This window comes from Oncorhynchus mykiss, chromosome 11, assembly GCF_057628025.1.
Source record: "Oncorhynchus mykiss isolate SJ-2025 chromosome 11, ASM5762802v1, whole genome shotgun sequence".
Classification (NCBI taxonomy): domain Eukaryota; kingdom Metazoa; phylum Chordata; class Actinopteri; order Salmoniformes; family Salmonidae; genus Oncorhynchus; species Oncorhynchus mykiss.
The window spans coordinates 20,660,810-20,674,390 of NC_143032.1; positions in this window are offsets into that span (position 1 = coordinate 20,660,810).

Genomic DNA, 13,581 nt, shown 5'->3' on the forward strand with positions numbered 1-13,581 from the left:
ATGTAGATATATGCACATATACTGTAGGTAGGGATAAAATGACTAGGCAACAGGATAGATAATAAATAGTAACATCAGCGCATGTGATGAGTCAAAATAGTTTGTGTACATAGTGTGTGTGTACAGGTGGCTAGGGGAAGTGAACAGGTACAGGCGCTTTCATTATCCTGGTCCCTGCATTGGGCCCTCAGCAGTGACAGCCAGGCATTGATTTCTGTAATCACTTACGAATACGCTGAATGGACTCGTTGGGGGCTGCTGAATATGCACTCACACACACACACACTCACACACACAAACACACACGGTGCATTGCGGTGCGGTAGAGTGCGCCAGTGCGGCTGTATGATGGTAGCTCCCCAGTGAGACCTGGAGAGCTCTGCACCATTGAGCCCAGTGTGAGAGAAAGCCGACTCGACACATTAAATATGGGCATTGCGGGATGGAGGTTAATGCAACAGAACAGCATCAAATACTGAGAGTAGCCTACATCGGCTTTAAAGTTGATTCAGTGCTCCGTTCCCCCAAACCAGAGGGGGAACCATGGAGTAAAGAGAACCCCCTCAGCTACCTATGGGGACAATTGAGCTTTTTATTTGTCTATGACACATTTCTTTTGGCGTGAAAATGATCCCCTGAACATATAAACTCATGCAGTGAGGAAGGATAGGGTAGCACAGTGTCGAACTATACAGTACTTTTTCTCACATAATGTCTAAAGACGGCTCGAAGATAGCCAATTAAAACACAATTAACTATAAAAGGAGGATGTTCAAAACAGTGGGTTTTTACATGGTGGAAAAACTATTTGGAAAGCACATAAAGTTGGCCAGAAAATGTTGAGCTTTAATTCAACAATTCACGTCTTGAAACCATTTAGAGAACATTGCTCAGCTCTGCTCTTGAGACAGAGAAGACAGAGGAACAAAAGGAGAGATTAATGAATGTATGTATGTTTTTTCCCCTGCTAAGAGAGAAATAATGAAATAAGTTGGATCGATGTGGACATGACAGAACATTCCGGGTTGGTGAATTTAAGCTTCCACACTGTAAGCAGTGGTTCTGTTTTGTGTGTGTATGTGCTTGAGTATGTGCGTGCATGTGATACTCCGTGGGAAGACTTCCCCGCTATGCTGAACCTATCACCAAAACCTGGTGATGACTGTTACATTGACACAGCCCAATACTGGCTCTGGTCAAATATGTGTTTGTGGCGTGCAGGAGGAGGTAACTATGAGTTTGATGTAATCATTTGTTGTTTCAAAGATGTAAACAATATTGATAGCCATTCTATTTTGAGCTAAGATACGTTGTGGTGCCAAAAATGGTGGATCTGACTGTATATTTGAGCTAAGATGCCGTGTTCACTATCATTTAGCTTAACGGTGTTTTTTCTTCGGTGTGTGTATATCGGTTATGTGTTTCCAATGGAACTCTTGGAAATGTTTGTTTGCATAGACTGGAAGTATGTCTTGAATATTTTAGTCATACTTACGCTCTCACCCGTTATCGTACCACAAACACATTTCGTTGTGTTTTATCCAAAACACTGAACATGAAGATTTACACCTACAGTGTTCAAAACACCGTAGAAATAATGAATGAATTTGAAAAACAATAGATCAGAGGGGTGACCTCCTGCAGTACATCCAACCTCTCTGGCATACGAGTGGCTGCCTATGTGTAGCTACATCTGAAAAAAAGCTGTGCTGGTGGCTAATGTGATTTCCTGTGTGTGTATCTGTGTGTGTCTGTATGTGTGTGCAGATGTATGTGTTTGCATGTGTCTGTGTGTGTGCATGCAGATGTGTGTCTGTGTGTGGGTGCGCACCAAGTGTGCATGTGTGTGTATGCGCGCATGCATTTGTGTTTGTGTGTGTGTTGAGGCAGTACGTGGCTGAGAGTGGCATGGGATCAGTATGTATTCTATTCTCCAGGGTTTAGTTGTTTGTAAGAGGCTCTCTATTAAACACAGTTCCCTGATCAGTGTTAGGCCACGTGTGTCTGTGCATAATTATATAAAGGGATGCACTGTTTGAAGATTAACTGGACTGAAGTGGTTGGCTTAATGTGAATGGCAGGCTGATCTGACTGTGAATGGGATCTGACTGCATGTGAATCAGAGGTTGTTTTGCTCCTAGGTTTACTTCACTTTAGATGTTGTGTTCAAATGTTTAGTCAGATAATATTCACAGCATGGATAATATGTGTTCATTGGTTGATTGATTAATTGATGTTAGAATCTCAGCTTGGATGTCGGCTCAACACCTCAAGCTCAACCTCGACAAGATGGAGCTGTTGGAGAGTTGTCAACCTCTCCATCATGGTTGACAACTCCAAAGTGCTGCCCTCCCTGCTTTTTCTAGCTCTGACATTGCTAATAACTACTTCATTGAGGACAAGTGTACTTACTATGCTTGTGATATGTGGTTGCCCCACCGAGCTATAGTTATTGTCGGAGGTTTACAAACATTTAGGTTGGAGTCATTAAAACTTGTTTTTCAACCACTCCACAAAATTATTTCAATTTCTTTCAAACTATAGATTTGGTAAGTTGGTTAGCACATCTACTTTGTGCATGACACAAGTAATTTTTCCAACAATTGTTTACAGACAGATTATTTCACTTATAATTCACTGTATCACAATTCCAGTGGTTCAGAAGTTTACATACACTAAGTTGACTGTGCCTTTAAACGGCTTGGAAAATTCCAGAAAATTATGGCATGGCTTTAGAAGCTTCTAAGGCCAGTTGACATAATTTGAGTCAATTGGAGGTGTACCTGTGGATGTAGTTCAAGGCCTACCTTCAAACCTCAGTGCCTCTTTGCTTGACATCATGGGAAAATCTAAAGAAATCAGACAAGACCTCAGAAACAAATTGTAGACCTTGTGGTGGTTAATTTCTTTACTATCAAATGAGGAGAGACAAACTTATCACACAAGTCAGAGTTACACTTAAACTAAAACTTGAATCACTTATTAATAATGGAGCAGGTCAATACAACGCACACATATAAAGTGAATCGATTGAGTGCTCCACGATAATGATGGCTGGTCATGGCTGGTCGACGATTCAAGATCAAATGATTCGTTGAGAGCCCCGAGACAAAAGTACAAAGGTCTTTTATAGCCAAGATACACCCCTTTCAACCTACATGATGAACAACAGATATATAGAATGGGTCACAAGGTTAAGATTTGTATGAAAGATACCTATAATACATAGCGAACAGTATCTGCTGTGTCAACAGTTTTCATTGTATAGACCAGTGTCTGGCCCTCCGACACCAAATTGGAACCATCTCTTCCTGGCACAATATATAACAGAAACATTAACTCGTGCTCTGGAATGCTCTTTAGGTTTTATCACCCAAAAGACATCGTAAATCTCCTGTCAGTGTTATCTCCCAGAGGCCCATCCTCAGTAGAACACACACACAATAGTTAAGAATACTCTATTCTGTTGCATAACACAACCATTTGATGTGATAAAAGTATTATAACATAATTTAGCAATTTTGTTCCCACAACCTCCCCAAGTCTGGTTCATCCTTGGGAGCAATTTTCAAATGCCTGAAGGTGCCACATTCATCTGACAAACAATAGTACGCAAGTATGGGACGAAGCAGCGGTCATACCGCTCAGGAAAGAGACGAGTTCTGTCTCCTATAGATGAACGTACTTTGGTGCGAAAAGTGCAAATCTATCCCAGAACAACAGCAAAGGACCTTGTGAAGATGCTGGAGGAAACAGGTACAAAAGTATCTATATCCACAGTAAAACGAGTCCTATATCGCCATAACCTGAAAGGCCGCTCGGCAAGGAAGAAGCCACTTCTCCAAAACCGCTATAAAAAAGCAAGACAACGGTTTGCAACTGCACATGGTGTCATGGTCGTCATAAAAAGGAGACCAAGGCGCAGTGTGGTAAGTGAACATACTTATTTAATAGAAGAACGAACACTGAACAAAACTAAAACAACAAAACGAACCGTGAAGCAATATGGCTAGTGCAGAACAGGCAACTAAACATAGAATAACAACCCACAAACTATCCAAGGAATATGGCTACCTAAATATGGTTCCCAATCAGAGACAACGATAAACAGCTGCCTCTGATTGAGAACCAATCTAGGCAACCATAGACATATAAACACATAGACATACAAAAACCCCTAGACATACAGAAACCCCTAGACATACAGAAACCCCTAGACAATACAAAAACTAGGACTGGGGAACGTCGCTGGAGGTTCCGGACTGTGGCCCGGAGTTGGAGGTTCTGGACTGGGTACTGTCGCCGGGCGCTCTGTACTGCCAAGGCACACTGTAGGCCTGGTACCGGAACTGGTGGTACCAGGCTGGGGACACGCACCTCGGGACAAGTGCGAGGAGCAGGAACAGGGCGTACTGGACCCTGGAGACGCACTGGAGGTCTGGAGTGTAGAGCTGACACAACCCGTCCTGGCTGGATGTTTATTTTCTGGCTGGCACAGGACGCACTGGGCTGTGCAGACTCACCAGAGACACAGTACGCAAAGCTGGCACAGGATATCCTGGTCCAAGGAGGTACACTGGAGACCAGGAGCGATGAACTGGCACCCTCCTTCCTGGCTGGATGCCCATTCTAGCGCAGCCAATGCGAGCGCATCGGGCTAGAATAGCACACTTGAGAAACTGTGCGCTCCACCGCATAGCACGGTGCCTGACCAGTAACACGCTCCCCACAGTAAGCACGAGGAGTTGGCTCAGGTCTTTCCGACCTGACTCATGCAATCTCCTCGCGTGCCCCCCCCCCCAAAAAAATCTTGGGGCTGCCTCTCGGGCTTACTTACGCCATGCCAGGCGTGTACCCTCATATCGACTCATATGTACCCTCGTTCCTCCTGTGCTATCTCCACCTGCTTCCATGGCAGGGTCTTGTCCCCTGCCATTACCTCCTCCCAGGTCCAGGATGTCCTCCACTCCTCTTTCTCCCGGGTCCAAGATGTTCACTCCTTTTTAGCACGCTGCTTGGTCTTTTCTTGGTGGGTTGATCTGTCACGTTCGTCGTATAGAGGAGACCAAGGTGCAGTGTGATAAGCGTACATAACTATTTTAATGAAAAGAATGAACACTGAACAAAACTGTACAAAACTGTTCAAAACAACAAAACGAACTGTGAAGCTATATGACTAGTGCAAACAGGCAACTAAACATAGAATAACAACCCACAAACTATTCAAGGAATATGGCTACCTAAATATGGTCCCCAATCAGAGACAATGATTAAACAGCTGCCTCTGATTGAGAACCAATCTAGGCAACCATAGACATAAAAACACCTAGACAAGGCCACCCCATAAACATACAAAAACCACAAGACAATACAAAAACTACACAAACCACCCTTGTCACACCCTGACCTAACCAAATAATAAAGAAAACAAAGATAACTAAGGTCAGGGCGTGACACATGGGGACAAAGACCATACTTTTTGATGAAATGTCCTCTGGTCTGATGAAACAAAAATAGAACTGTTCGGCCATAATGGCCATCGTTATGTTTGGAGGAAAAAGTGGGAGGTTTGCAAGCTGAAGAACACCATCCCAACTGTCAAGCACGGGGGTGGCAGCATCATGTTGTGGGGGCGTTTTGCTGTAGAAGGGACTGGTGCACTTCACAAAATAGATGGCATCATGAGGCGGGAAATTATGTGGATATATTGAAGCAACATCTCAAGACATCAGTCAGGAAGTTAAAGCTTGGTCGCAAATGGGTCTTCCAAATGGACAATGACCCCAAGCATACTTCCAAAGTTGTGGCCAAATGGCTTAAGGACAACAAAGTCAAGTTATTGGATTGGCCATCACAAAGCCCTGGCCTCAATCCTATAGAAAATGTGTGGGCAGAACTGAAAAAGTGTGTGCGAGCAAGGACGACTACAAACCTGACTCAGTTACACAAGCTTTGTCAGGAGGAATGGGCCAAAATTCACCCAACTTATTGTGGGAAGCTTGTGGAAGGCTACCCGAAACGTTTGACCTAAGTTAAACAATTTAAAGGCAATACTAATTGAGTGTACTAATATTAATTGAGTGTATGTAAACTTCTGACCCACTGGGGATGTGATGAAAGAAATAAAAGCTGAAACAAATAATTATCTCTACGATTATTCAGAAATGTCACATTCTTAAAATAAAGTGGCGATCCTAACTGACCTCAGACAGGGAATTTCTACTCTGATTAAATGTCAGGAATTGTGAAAAACTGAGTTTAAATATATTTGTCTAAGGTGTATGTAAACTTCCGACTTCCACTGTATCTTAAGATGAATGCACTAACTGTAAGTCGCTCTGGATAAGAGCATATGCTAAATAACTAACATGTCAAATTTTCAGTTCTCTCCAGAGATGTTCGATCAGGTTCAAGATGGGGTTCTGGCTGGGCCACTCAAAAACATTCAGAGACTTGTCCCGAAGCCACTCATTTGTTGTCTTGGCTGTGTGCTTAAAATCGTTGTCCTGTTATCCTGTCGCCCCAGACTGAAGTCCTGAGCGCTCTGGAGTAGGTTTTCATTAAGGATGTCTCTGTACTTTGCTCCGTTAATTTTTGCCTCAATCCTGACTAGTCTCCCAGTCTCTGCAGCTGAAAAACATGATGTTGCCAGCACCATGCTTCACCGTAGGGATGGTTCCTTGTTTCATCCAGACGTGACGCTTGACTTTCAGGCCAAAGAGTTCAATGTTGGTTTCATCAGACCAGAGAATCTTGATTCTCATGGTCTGAGTGTCTTTTAGGTGCCTTTTGGCACACTCCAAACGGGCTGTCGTGCCTTTTACTGAGGAGTGGCTTCCGTCGAGCCACTCTACCATAAAGGCCTGATTGGTGGAGTGCTGCAGAGATGGTTGTCCTTCTGGAAGGTTCTCCCATGTCCACAGAGGAACTCTAGAGCTCTGTCAGAGTGACCATCTGGTTCTTGGTCACCTCCCTGATCAAGGCTCTTCTCCTCTGATTGCTCAGTTTAGCCAGTCGGCCAGCTCTAGGAAGAGTCTTGGTGGTTCTAAACTTCTTCCATTTAAGAATGATAGATGCCACTGTGTTCTTGGGGACCTTCAATGATGAATAAGTGTTTTGGTACCCTTCCTCAGATCTGTGCCTTGACAGACTCCTGTCTCGGAGCTATACGGACAATTCCATCAACCTCATGGCTTGGTTTTTGCTCTGACAACTGTGGGACCTTGTATAGACAGGTGTGTGCCTTTCCAAATCATGTCCAATCAATTGAATTTACCACAGGTGGACTTCAATCAAGTTGTAGAAACATCTCAAGGACGATCAATGGAAACAGGATACACCTGCGCTTAATTTCGCGTCTCACAGCAAAAGGGTCTGAATTCTTATTGAAATTAGATATTTCTGGTTTCGATTTGTCATTATGGGGTATTGTGTGTAGATTGATGAGGAATTATTTTTATTTAATCCATTTTAGAATAAGGCTGTAACGTAAGAAATGTGGAAAAAGCCAAGGGGTCTGAATACTTTCCGTAGGCACTGAATATCACCTGTTGAGAGGCTGCCTTATACATAGCAGTGATATAACATATACAGAGGAACCTTGGCTTAGACTGTATGTACTGTACTAGGTTGCAAAACCCCAAGTTGTACAGGGACAACTGAAATGGACACGGCTGTATAGAAATGCACTGTTGGCGAAAAGTCCCCTGACGTTGATGAATGTTGTCCTGGGATTGTGTATGTATATGTGTGTGTGTGCGTATGTATGTGTGTGTGAGTGTGTGTGAGGGAGAGGTGATACTCTGATGGAATGCACTCTGTGTCCAGACCTACAAGGTTGTTTGTACTGTAAAACTGATGACGTGGTCTGTGGGAGGATGGCAGAGTAAGGCCATTCCAGGGAAGAGAAGCGACCAGGAACACACACAATGTACTTCATACTGTAGGTCGATCTGTATTAAGTGCAGGTGAACATCTATCAGAAAACAACAGGAGAAGGCAACCCCTTTAGAGTCTCAGTGTGTCTCTCTACTTGGAGACTTGTACCTTGCCGCTGTTAACTTCAGCTTGCCCTTGGGGATTTATGCGCAAATTGCTTTGAAGCACTTTTTGTCAAATGGATTTGTGAAAAAAATAGAAAAGAAAGTATACAAATATATTTGGTTGTATTCATTTGATTATGTGGTATCTTTTTCTGTTGTTACGCAACACATGGCATAGTATGTTTTTAAAAAGTGAAGATTTCATGGGCTTCTTTCCCATCAGCTCGTAAAGTAAAATAGCTTGTGCCTAAGAATTAACATCACAATGCACAGTAATTGTGCTGTGTGCTAACTCAAACATAATCAAGTGTGCTAATTTTAAGTTTTATTCAGAAATACATGTCAACGTGTAATGCACTATAACCTCCACATGATGTGGTCCTTCAATGCCTTCTTGTGGCCATTCTCCATATCGCTCTCTTCCTCTGGGGTGTTGGCTACTGAACATGGCTGTAGACTTTAACAGATGCTGTAAACCACTGTATGAACAACACATTTCACTGCACCTATCTGGTGTATGTGACAATAAAAGTAAACATCTATAGCTCTATTATGTCTGGACTGTTGAAGAAATAAGTTACCTGAAACCTTAAAAATATTTGAAGCATTTACAATTAGAATTGGGCATATTTATTGTTGAGCTATATCCTATTTAATGTTCACTGTTGTTACTGAGCTTCCTATTATATTTTATTTTAGTTATGTTTTCATTCTAAAAACTGTCATTGAAGGTGCCACCGGTTGCCTAAGAAGTGTATACAACACATTGGCCGGTATTGAACGCGCCTTACAAAGGAGCGCACTAGACAGCTGACAATGTGTCTTTTAACCCTTGTTTGGTGTTCATGTTTTTGTTATTCACCAAATATTCGCGGGTCTGATGGACCCACAACATTATTGGGTTTTTAAAACAATACAGCCATAACAATTTAACGATCCAAGATGGCGTAGCAGTCAGACGTCTTTGTCCTGTCTTGTCCCTTGTATATATCTTTACTGCTAAATACTCTCCTGTAACCCTGCCTCGCCCAATGTGGCGTGGATTGTGGAACGTATTTCTATTTACTTCGGTTCTGGAATCCTTCAACTGAAGCGAGTCAGCTAACTAGCTACCAGCTATCAGTCAGCAAACCACTGCTAGCGGTCATCAGCTAATCTTTAGCTCGGAAAGCTCTCGCCAGTTCGTACAACGTGACTCAAACCAGAGCACAAGGGACCTTTTTTTTTTTCTCTCCATATCCCCGGATTCCTACCGCAAACTCTGAAGATTTTCATCTGGATCTTCGTAACTAGCTAACCGCAATCCCTGGTGACTACTCCTAGCTAGAGTTTCCATCCCGGAGCAAGCACCAATTAGCCTGAAGCTAGCCCGGCTAGGGCTCCTGGGCTACCACCGAAGCCCACTCCTGGGCTACAATATCTACTGCCATACAATATCTACTCCCATTCTACTGCCGGTACGGGGCACGGAACCCCGCCGATCCTCTATGACTGGAATACCGACATAATCTGCCCAAGGATTCCAACAGGCCCCACAGGCGCCTAGAGCTACTTGGAACCGCACGAAGAGGCAAAAACAGACTTACCTCCATCGCGACGTCCCCCAAAGACCCTTCTGCTAACTTGCTAGACCCGGTCTGCTAACTGCTAGCTTGCTAGACCCAGTCTGCTAACTGCTAGCTTGTTAGCCCCGGCCTACTAACTGCTAGCTTATTAGCCCAGGCCTGCTAACTGTCTGAATCGCCATGTTCCCAGCCAGCCCAACCACTGGACCCATATGATCACTTGGCTACGCATTCTTCTCTCCAATATCAATATGCGTCGTCCATTAATGTCCTGGTTAGTAATTACTGTCTTATTTCACTGTAGAGCCTCTTGCCCTGCTCAATATGCCTTAACCAACCATGTTGTTCCACCTCATACATATGCGATGACATCACCTGGTATAAACGTCTCTAGAGAATATATCTCTCTCCTTCTACTTCTAAAAATTCCCCTTTCCAGAAACAAGATCCTTGCTTTGTGCATGCTGTACAGAACTGTCTGCAGATTGGGAGGAGGGGTTACCTTGGCTGTTACTAGCTGCTCGTGAAGTAGTGCAGGAAAGCACAGGGTTTAGCCCAAATGACTTAGTGTTTGGTCATAAGGTGCGTGGGCCTTTAACAGTGTTGCAGGATGGTTGTTTGCCTGAGGAACCACCTCAGAACCTTATTGACTGTGTAAATGGTTTTAGGTTGAAGTTGTATAGAGCTGGTGAACTGGCGAAAGAAGAACTAAAATGTTCTTAACGGAAAATGAAACTGAAATGTGCGGTGGGGATGTTTTTCAGCTGCAGGGCCTGGGAGACTAGTCAGGATTCGAGGGAAAGATGAACGGAGCAAAGAACAGCGCTCCAGAGCGCTTAGGACTTCAGACTGGGGTGAAGGCTCACCTTCCAACAGGTCAACGACCCCAAGGATACAGCAAAGACAACGCAGGAGTGGCTTTGGGACAAGTCTCTGAATGTCCTTGAGTGGCTCAGACAGAGCCTTGAACCCGATCAAACTCGATCGAACATCTCTGGAGAGACCTGAAAATAGCTGTACAGCGACACTCCCCATCTAACCTGACAGAGCTTGAGAGGATCTGCAGAAAAGAATGGGAGAAACTCCCCAAATATAAACTTAACAAAAAAAGAAACGTCCCTTTTTCAGGACCCTGTCTTTCATGTGCTCTTCACTGACGAGTCGCAATTCTGTCTCACCAGGGGTGATGGTCGGATTTGCGTTTATCGTCAAAGGAATGGGTGTTACACCGAGACCTGTACTCTGGAGCGGGATCGATTTGGAGGTGGAGGGTCCGTCATGGTCTGGAGCGGTGTGTCACAGCATCATCGGACTGAGCTTGTTGTCATTGCAGGCAATCTCAACGGTGTGTGTTACAGGGAATACATCCTCCTCCCTCATGTGATAGCCTTCCTGCAAGCTCATCCTGACATGATCCTCCAGCATGACAATGCCACCAGCCATATTGCTCGTTCTGTGCGTGATTTCCTGCAAGACAGAAATGTCAGTGTTCTGGCATGGCCAGCGAAGAGCCCGGATCTCAATCCCATTGAGCACGTCTGGGACCTGTTGGATCTGAGGGTGAGGGCTAGGGACATTTCCCCCATAAATGTCCGGGAACTTGCAGTTGCCTTGGTGGAAGAGTGGGATAACATCTCACAGTAATGGTGCAGTCCATGAGGAGGAGATGCAATGCAGTACTTAATGCAGCTGGTGGCCACACCAGATACTGACTGTTACTTTTGTTCAAGGACACATTATTCCATTTCTGTTAGTCACATGTCTGTGGAACTTGTACAAATATTTACACATGTTAAGTTTGCTGAGAATAAACACAGTTGACAGTGAGAGGACGTTTATTTTTTGCTGAGTTTAGGTGTGTCAAGCTTGTAGCATCACACCCAAAAAGACTCAAGGCTTTAATTGCTGCCAAAGGTGTTTCAACAAAGTACTGAGTAAATACTGATAATTCTGTTTTTTATTTTTAACACATTTGCAAAAAAAATAATAATACATGTTTTCATCATTATTGGGTATTGTGTGTAGATTGATTTTAATCCATTTTAGAATAAGACTGTAACGTAACAAAACATGGAAAAAGTCAATGGGTCTGAATACTTCCCGAGTGCACTGTGGGTATAGGGTTAGTTGGTGGTTAGTCAGCTGGCCCTCGCTACATATTCGTCGCCAGACCCACTGGCTCCAGGTCATCTACAAGTCCATGCTAGGTAAAGCTCCGCCTTATCTCAGTTCACTGGTCACGATGGCAACACCCACCCGTAGCACGCGCTCCAGCAGGTGTATCTCACTGATCATCCCTAAAGCCAACACCTCATTTGGCCGCCTTACCTTCCAGTTCTCTGCTGCCTGTGACTGGAACGAATTGCAAAAATCGCTGAAGTTGGAGACTTTTATCTCCCTCACCAACTTCAAACATCTGCTATCTGAACAGCTAACTGATCGCTGCAGCTGTACATAGTCTATCGGTAAATAGCCCACCCAATTTACCTACCTCATCCCCATACTGTTTATATTTATTTACTTTTCTGCTCTTTTGCACACCAGTATCTCTACCTGTGCATGACCATCTGATCATTTATCACTCCAGTGTTAATCTGCTAAATTGTAATTATTCGCCTACTTCCTCATGCCTTTTGCACACAATGTATATAGACTCTTTTTTTTCTTTTTTTTTCTACTATGTTATTGACTTGTTAAGTTTTTACCCCACGTGTAACTCTGTTGTTGTCTGTTCACACTGCTATGCTTTATCTTGGCCAGGTCGCAATTGTAAATGAGAACTTGTTCTCAACTAGCCTACCTGGTTAAATAAAGGTGAAATAAATAAAAATAAAAATAAAAATAGTTTCCCTTTTCCCCCTTCCTTTTTAATTTTTGTATCACAAAATGTAACATGATCGACCACACACAGAAAGCCATTCGTTTTACTAATCCGGGAGGTGAGTGATCTTGAGACGTGAAGACTCCAGTAAGAGTCTAAGAGCGTAATGGAATCAATCATCATCACAACCCTAAATGTAGTGTCTTCACTGTCATTTTCAACCTCTACCTGACCCAGTCTGTAATATCTACATGTTTCAAGCAGATCACCATAGTCCCTGTGCCCAAGAACGCCATGGTAACCTATCTAAATAACCTTTGCCCCATAGCACTCACATCTGTAGCCATGAAATGCTTTGAAAGGCTGGTCATGGCTCACATCAATACCACCATCCCAGACACCCTGGACCCACGCCAATTCGCATACCCCCTCAACAGATCCACAGATGATGCAATCTCTATTGTACTCTACACTGCCCTCTCCCATCTGGACAAGAGGAACACCAATGTGGGAATGCTGTTCTTCAAATACAGCTCAGCGTTCAACACCATAACGCCCTCCAAGCTCATCACTAAGCTCAAGACCCTATGACGGAACACCTCCCCCTGCAACTGGACCCTGGATTTTGATAGGCATCCCCAAGGTGGTGACCATCAACACGGGGGCCCCTCACGGGTGAGTGCTTTGTCCTAACGTGTACTCCCTGTTCACCCACGACTGTGTGTCCGCGCACGACTCCAACACCTTCATTATGGTTGCTGACAACACGACGGTGGCAAGCCTGATTACCGACGATGATGAGACAGCCTATAGAGAGGAGGTCAGTGAGACAAAGAAGGCATTCTGCACCCTTATTGGGTCGTCGGCCAGCCTGTAATCCGGATTCCATTCCCAAACCAACAGTCAGTCGGAGTGAGCCAACCAAGACCTGGAAACCACACTGAGATGCCTAGTCTCGACCAGTCCCACTACCTGAAGCCAAAAACTGGTCTGGGTGGGGTATGCCTGGAACACCATTCCCTGTTCAGCCATGGGACTCTCTCCATTTGAGTGTTCTTTGAGGTATCAACCTTCACTCTTCCCGGAACAAGAACAAGAGGTCAGCGTACCCTTGGCAGAGATAATTGTCTGCCGCTGTCAACATACCTGGAGA